Source organism: Choloepus didactylus, chromosome 15, assembly GCF_015220235.1.
Source record: "Choloepus didactylus isolate mChoDid1 chromosome 15, mChoDid1.pri, whole genome shotgun sequence".
NCBI classification, from domain to species: Eukaryota; Metazoa; Chordata; class Mammalia; order Pilosa; family Megalonychidae; genus Choloepus; species Choloepus didactylus.
Genome location: NC_051321.1, coordinates 9639748 through 9645747, shown reverse-complemented (window position 1 = coordinate 9645747; position 6000 = coordinate 9639748).

Sequence of the window (6000 nt, the reverse complement as noted above, 5' to 3'; positions counted from 1 at the left end):
GTACTTCCTCATGGGTCACACTTTGTACCCCACCCTTCGGGGCCTGCTGGGACTTTAGTCTAGTTATAGGTCTTGAAGCAAAGACTGGTGGTGGGGGTAGGTCATGAAAAGAATTAGAAGCATCCCTCAAGTCATTTACCTCAGGATTTTCTGTTGCCATTTCATCTCCTGAAACAGGATTAATCTCTCCAGACAGAGGAGTGAGAGCTGCTTCTTCAGGGGAGGTGGTTACAGATTTATCAGGCACTGAAGGGTTAATCTCTTCAGGTGGAGATTGGATGGTAGGCTCTTCAGGGCAGATTTGAGGTTGGGAAGCTGTTTCCTCAGGACAGACTGGAGGGTGGAGGGGGGAATGTTGTTTCTCAGAACAAACCACTACAGGTATATCTAACAAAGACTCAGCAGAACCCAGGGTTCCATTGTCCTCACTGCCATTGTTATCAATCCATATGTACCCATCCCAAGTTTCAGGGTCCCATTCTTTTCCAGTCAATACCTTTGCTTTAACAGCAGACACCCTGCAAGTTTGAGATTTTAGTTTATGTTGTAAATCTGCTACTCACGCAATGAGACTCTGGGTCTGGTTTTCAGAAATCTCAAGTCTACAGCCACAGGAAATAAGATTTTCTTTCAGGGCTCACATCGAAACCTTTACATCTGTCATATGGTGCTTAAGTTTCAAATTTGAAAACTTTAGCTCATCCCTTTCTCTTATAACTTTATCTAGCATATCTAAGAGCAACCAGCCAATATCATTATACCTCTTAACTCTGCAAAGCTCTGTTAAGGTGTCAAAAATACTGTCACCTAGAGCCTTGTTTCATACAAGAGTATGATTAGGAGAATCAAGCAGTGATGTTTTGCATATATCCATTGCTAACTCATGCCATGGACTGTCAGTGCCATCTTGATTATTGGAAATGGAGTACTAGTGCCTTTAAATCTAATCAGATTAGAAAACCAATTGTAAAAGCCCATTTTAAGATTCTGTTTCTAAAGAACCACTCCTGGTACCAACTTGTATTAGTTAGGGTTCTCTAGGGAAGCAGAATCAACAAGAGATATCTATGAATATAAGATTTTATAAAAGTGTCTCACTGACTGTGGGTATGCATGAGTCCAAATTCCATAGGGCAGGCAGCAAACTGGCAACTCCAGTGAAGATGTTCAATGAACTCCTCAGCAGTGAGCTGGCAACTTCAATGAATGTGTTCGATGAACTCCTCAGGAAATGAACTGGCAACTTCGATGAACTCCTCAGGAAATGCTTCACTGGTTAGCCAAAGAAATATGGAAGTCCTGAAGACTTAAAAGTCTTCAACTGATTTGATTAAATCCAGCTGATTGCATTCTCTCATTGTGGAAGACACACCCTTTGTTGATGTAATCCATCCCAGCTGCAGCCAATTTGACTGATGATTTAATAAACCAGACTTCTGGTTTATTAACCAGCCACAAATGTCCTTGCAGTAATGGTTAGGCCAGTGCTTGCTTGACCGGGCACCTGGGCACCATCACATGGCCAAGTTGACACATGAATCTAGGCATTCATTTCCTAGGGTTACCATCACAAATCACCCCAAACTTAATGGCTTAAAACAACAGAAATGTATCCTCTCACAGTTCTGGAGGCCAGAAGCCTGAATCCAAGGTGTCAGTGGGCCCATGTCCCTCAGAAAGTTCTAGGGAAGAATCCTTCCTCGCCTCTTCCAGCTTCTGGTGGTTCCTGGTACTCTTTGGTGTTCCTTGACTTGTAGCTGCTTCGCTCCAATGTCTGCCTCTGCCTTCACATGGCCTTCTTCTCTGTGTACAGCCCTGTGTCCCTCTCCTCTTCTGAACCCGTACGACCTCATCTTAACTAACTACATATGCAGAGAACAATTTCCAAATAAAGCCACATTATGAGGTTCTGGGTGGGCATGAAATTTTGGGGGGATGCTATTCAACCCTCTGTACAATACATGCTGAGGACAAATCACCCCCGCCCCATCATGAAGCAAATTCAGGGGAGACCAGAGACAGGTGTGGAGAGAGAGCAACTCCCGATAACATCATCTGGGCACCAGATCCAGCCATGCCCAATGCCCACCTCCCCGGGAAGACCCCTTCAATCCCATTAGCCAAAACAATCACTTTCATCTTAAGCCACTTACAGCTGCTCTTCTGTCTTTTGCAACTGAAAGAGCCCTCACATCTATTCTGTGGACATCCCTTATTTACCCTTCTGCTTTGAAGAGCCCTCACATCTATTATGTGGACATCCCTTATGTACCCTTCTGCTTTGCCAACCATTTTGGGTAGCCTTCCCCACATACCCAGTCCCTCTCCCTCAGAATCATTGGTGGTGCCGGGTTCCACAACTCTGTTAAAGGCCTTTATCCTACACCCTTCCCTGGCCCCCAGGGATCCATTTTCCATTTGCCCTCCCTTGCCAGGAAAGAAGAATCTGACAGAAACAATATGCACCCTCCTATTGAACCTTTCTAGGAAAGAAAAGGAAAATGATCCCAACAAATCTAGAACACAGCTTTCCCTATTGTGAGCCAGTAGATAGCAGGGGTCACAACCAAGTTTGAGCATAAAAGAGCCTTTATTTGGGTTGCTTTGAGACAGATATGACTTGTACTTTCAAGGGTTCATATGAATCATTCTAAAAGTGATCTTGGAAATGTAACCTCCTCCTAGAGCTCATATTTCCCAGTGACAACGATTTGGGGACTGGCTTCAGCTGTAATTTAGTTACAATGTTTGGAAAAGATTGACTCAGATGCTGAAACTTCAAATAAAGATGCCCCTTGCTTTTCAGAGTTATTGACAAGTTTCTAGAGGCCTAGGAAAAGGTACAATTAACAGAGCTGCTTCTAACTTGTGCCCATACCCTGAATCTGGCCCCAAATATTATTTTCATTCGAATTGGTGACCAACATATAAATCACATAAGCACCCTGATTGCTGGCTTTCTGGAGAAGTCAGAAGCTCTAGTGATCCTAGGCAATGTTTTGACGTGGTTCTAAGGGACCCTGGCCTGGCTGGGCCAACCCTTTTTCTGGCCCTACTCTCAAATCAGCTTGAAAGAAAGCAAGAAGCTGCCTCCTATCCCACAGCCACCCCCTGGCCCAGCAAACCAGCCAGTTGGGGCAGACGGTTATTTGCTTTTCAGGGAGCCCACCAGGATCTGTAAAAATGCCTCTCTCTGACTTGGCCTCCCACTGATGTCTCTGGGGGCTTTGGTCAACTCCCCTTGGTGAGGTGCCTGGGAATTAGCACTTAATGCCAACCGAGGCATGCCAATAGAAAGAACCTCACATTTCTCTAGTCTACAATTATTTTTCTATCGCCTGATCAGTGTTAAGTAGAGAACTCATGTCAGGAACAAGAATATAAATCAGCCTCTGGCATTTATGCCGAGTGGGAAGATTGATAGTAACTTAAATGCGTAAGCTGATACTGTTAATTTTTCAGTAGATTGACACATCCACAGGAGAACACATCATTTGTTTGTAGGGCACGGCTGCTGCCAACAATGTTTTCCTTTCCCACAGAAAGTACTCTTTTTTTCAGAAAGATATTGATTCCTTTGTGTAGGAAACATGACACACAGGATGTAAACGTACTTGAACAGGCAAAGAATATGAAATGCAACTAATTATATTCTCTGGTTGTCTATTCCACATGGGACAAACCCACTGTACTTCTGGTACATTTAAGCATTCATTGGAAACGTTGGCATCCATTTGAATCCATTCCTAATGTACAGAAAAAGACCACACTTTTCTCCAAAAAGTATAACCAATTAATAAAATGGTAGCATATGCTTCACTTCTGAGCAAAGGCTGACTTATGCTTTCCTTCCCATGAGTGCAAAGAGGAGGTAGAGTGGTTTTGCTGAAAACTTTGCAGAGTGCAAGAGAATCCTGCCTAGAAAGAGCCTTCAGGATGTGGTTGCAGCAACTGGGATTTTTTGCAAACACCAGTGGACTCCATCAGCTCACCTCAAAGAAACATGTCCTCCAACATGGATGATCTGAACAGGGAAAGATGCACAGCAGCCTGGCTGATCCTGGGTCCCTGAGGAGATGCGGCCTCAGCTTCCTTCCCAACTGATGGGTGAGGAAAGAAGGACCGACTAGATGTACTAAAGGCTGCATCTTGCTTCAACATTTTCTAGGTGGTGATGGACTTGTCCTTGACATCCCCATGGGCCCCTGAAGCAGAGGATCGTTTGGAGCAAGCCTGGGATGTCTGATACGGGCCACGACACTGCCCTGGCCCCTCACCTTCTCTCACCTGGACTGGTGTAGCTTCCACTCATCTCCTCCGTTCCCTGTTCTTCCCTCAGCCAACTCTTCTTGCTGCTGTCAAAGCTTTCTTCCTAAAACACAGATCAAACAGGTTGGCAGAAGATCACTCATTGTGTGCTCTAGGCTTTCTTTAGTGTTGTTCAAGTGGATGTTGATGTTTGTAGACATGAATTTAAGTATTATATGTGAAGACATAAAGAACTGACCCCACCAACTTAATCAGACCACGTAGAGGTGTAGGCTGTATTTTTTTCCCTAGGACATTTCATACTCCTGTAGTTAGAGGACCCACAGCTCCTAATCTCCCCAAATCCAAAAGGCTTGAGGATCACCACCAGCCTCAAATCTCCCTCCAGGAATCCACTCTCTTGGACGGATGTTTATATCCTGCAGACCTTTCTCTTGTCTCCTTCCTGGATGACCAGTACCTGCAAAGAGGCTGAACGTATCATCACACTTTGCCTCAATTTGAGAACTGCCTCACCTGACTCTCTTTACATGTGATCCCATGACCTGTTCTGAAAGATCCCACTGGGGTTGAAACATCAAAGGAAACCCATAAGAATGTCTCTAAAATGGCATTTCCATGAGGACAGAGATATTTCTTGTTTCCTTCCCTGCTGTATCTCTGATGCCCAGGGCCTGATAAACAGGTGATCAGCAAATATTTGTTGAATGAATTGGTGGACGGATGAGTAAATGTGTTCAGCCCAACTTTCAGTTCTGCCTTCCCTCCAGCCACCAGCTGTGCAGGAGGGAGATGAGGGGAGATGGAACCCCAGATCCTCCCCAGCCCAGGGTATTGCAATAGTGAACTCAGAAGCCCATCAACTCAGCTGTCACATCCCAGCTCATTTTCCCTGACCCAGCTCCCAGACGTGCCTTTGGTGACTGGCACCAGTGCCCCTCACTCCACCCTCCCTTCAGCTGCACTCTTCTTTCCTGACAGCAGCATCCTGCTGCAAATGCTCTGCACTTCTGCTTTCTCTGATACCCACTGGACCCTCACACAACTGCATCCTGAAAGTGCAGGGCAGTTAATAGCCTGGGGAAAGGAGCAGGTGGATGAAAGGCCTGGACTCTTTCCTTCAGGTGGACAATAGGAGGCAGCCTTCTGCGTTCTTCTCAGAGATCCCCGGCCTGGGGCCACCATTGCCCTCGGCAGCCACTTCACCTCAGCATTCCAGCTTCTTCTCCTTCCTCCTCTCGCTCTCCCCACTCTCTCCTGCTTCCCTGCACCCCAGTTCTTGTCTCAGACTTTCAGGGAACCCAAACCAAAGCACATAGTTAGACAAAATGTCCCAGGGTGTGCATTTTTCTGCTCCAAAGTCCTATCTTGCAAATCTTTCAATTACCTATACTTTTACCACTCTCTCAAAACCTCTGCTTTTTTGATAAACTGAAAAGAGCTCAGGCAAGTGTTGACCATTGGCGGACTTCATTTCCACGACAGTCAAATGGAAAGAATTACACCCGTCCTCACCGATCTCCCTGCTGCCCGTGAGGCAGCCCCGGGGGTGCTCCTGCCTGTGGAATGCTTACAAAAGGGCCGGATTTGCCAAATTTAGGTTTGCAATTAAATCCTAAGGCCAGTCCTGCAGTTTCTTGATCTCTTAAAAGCCTATTTATCTTCCTTTCTCAAGAACTAAACAATTTTTCCACTCCATTTATTAAATGAAAGCTTTTTAACGTGCATATT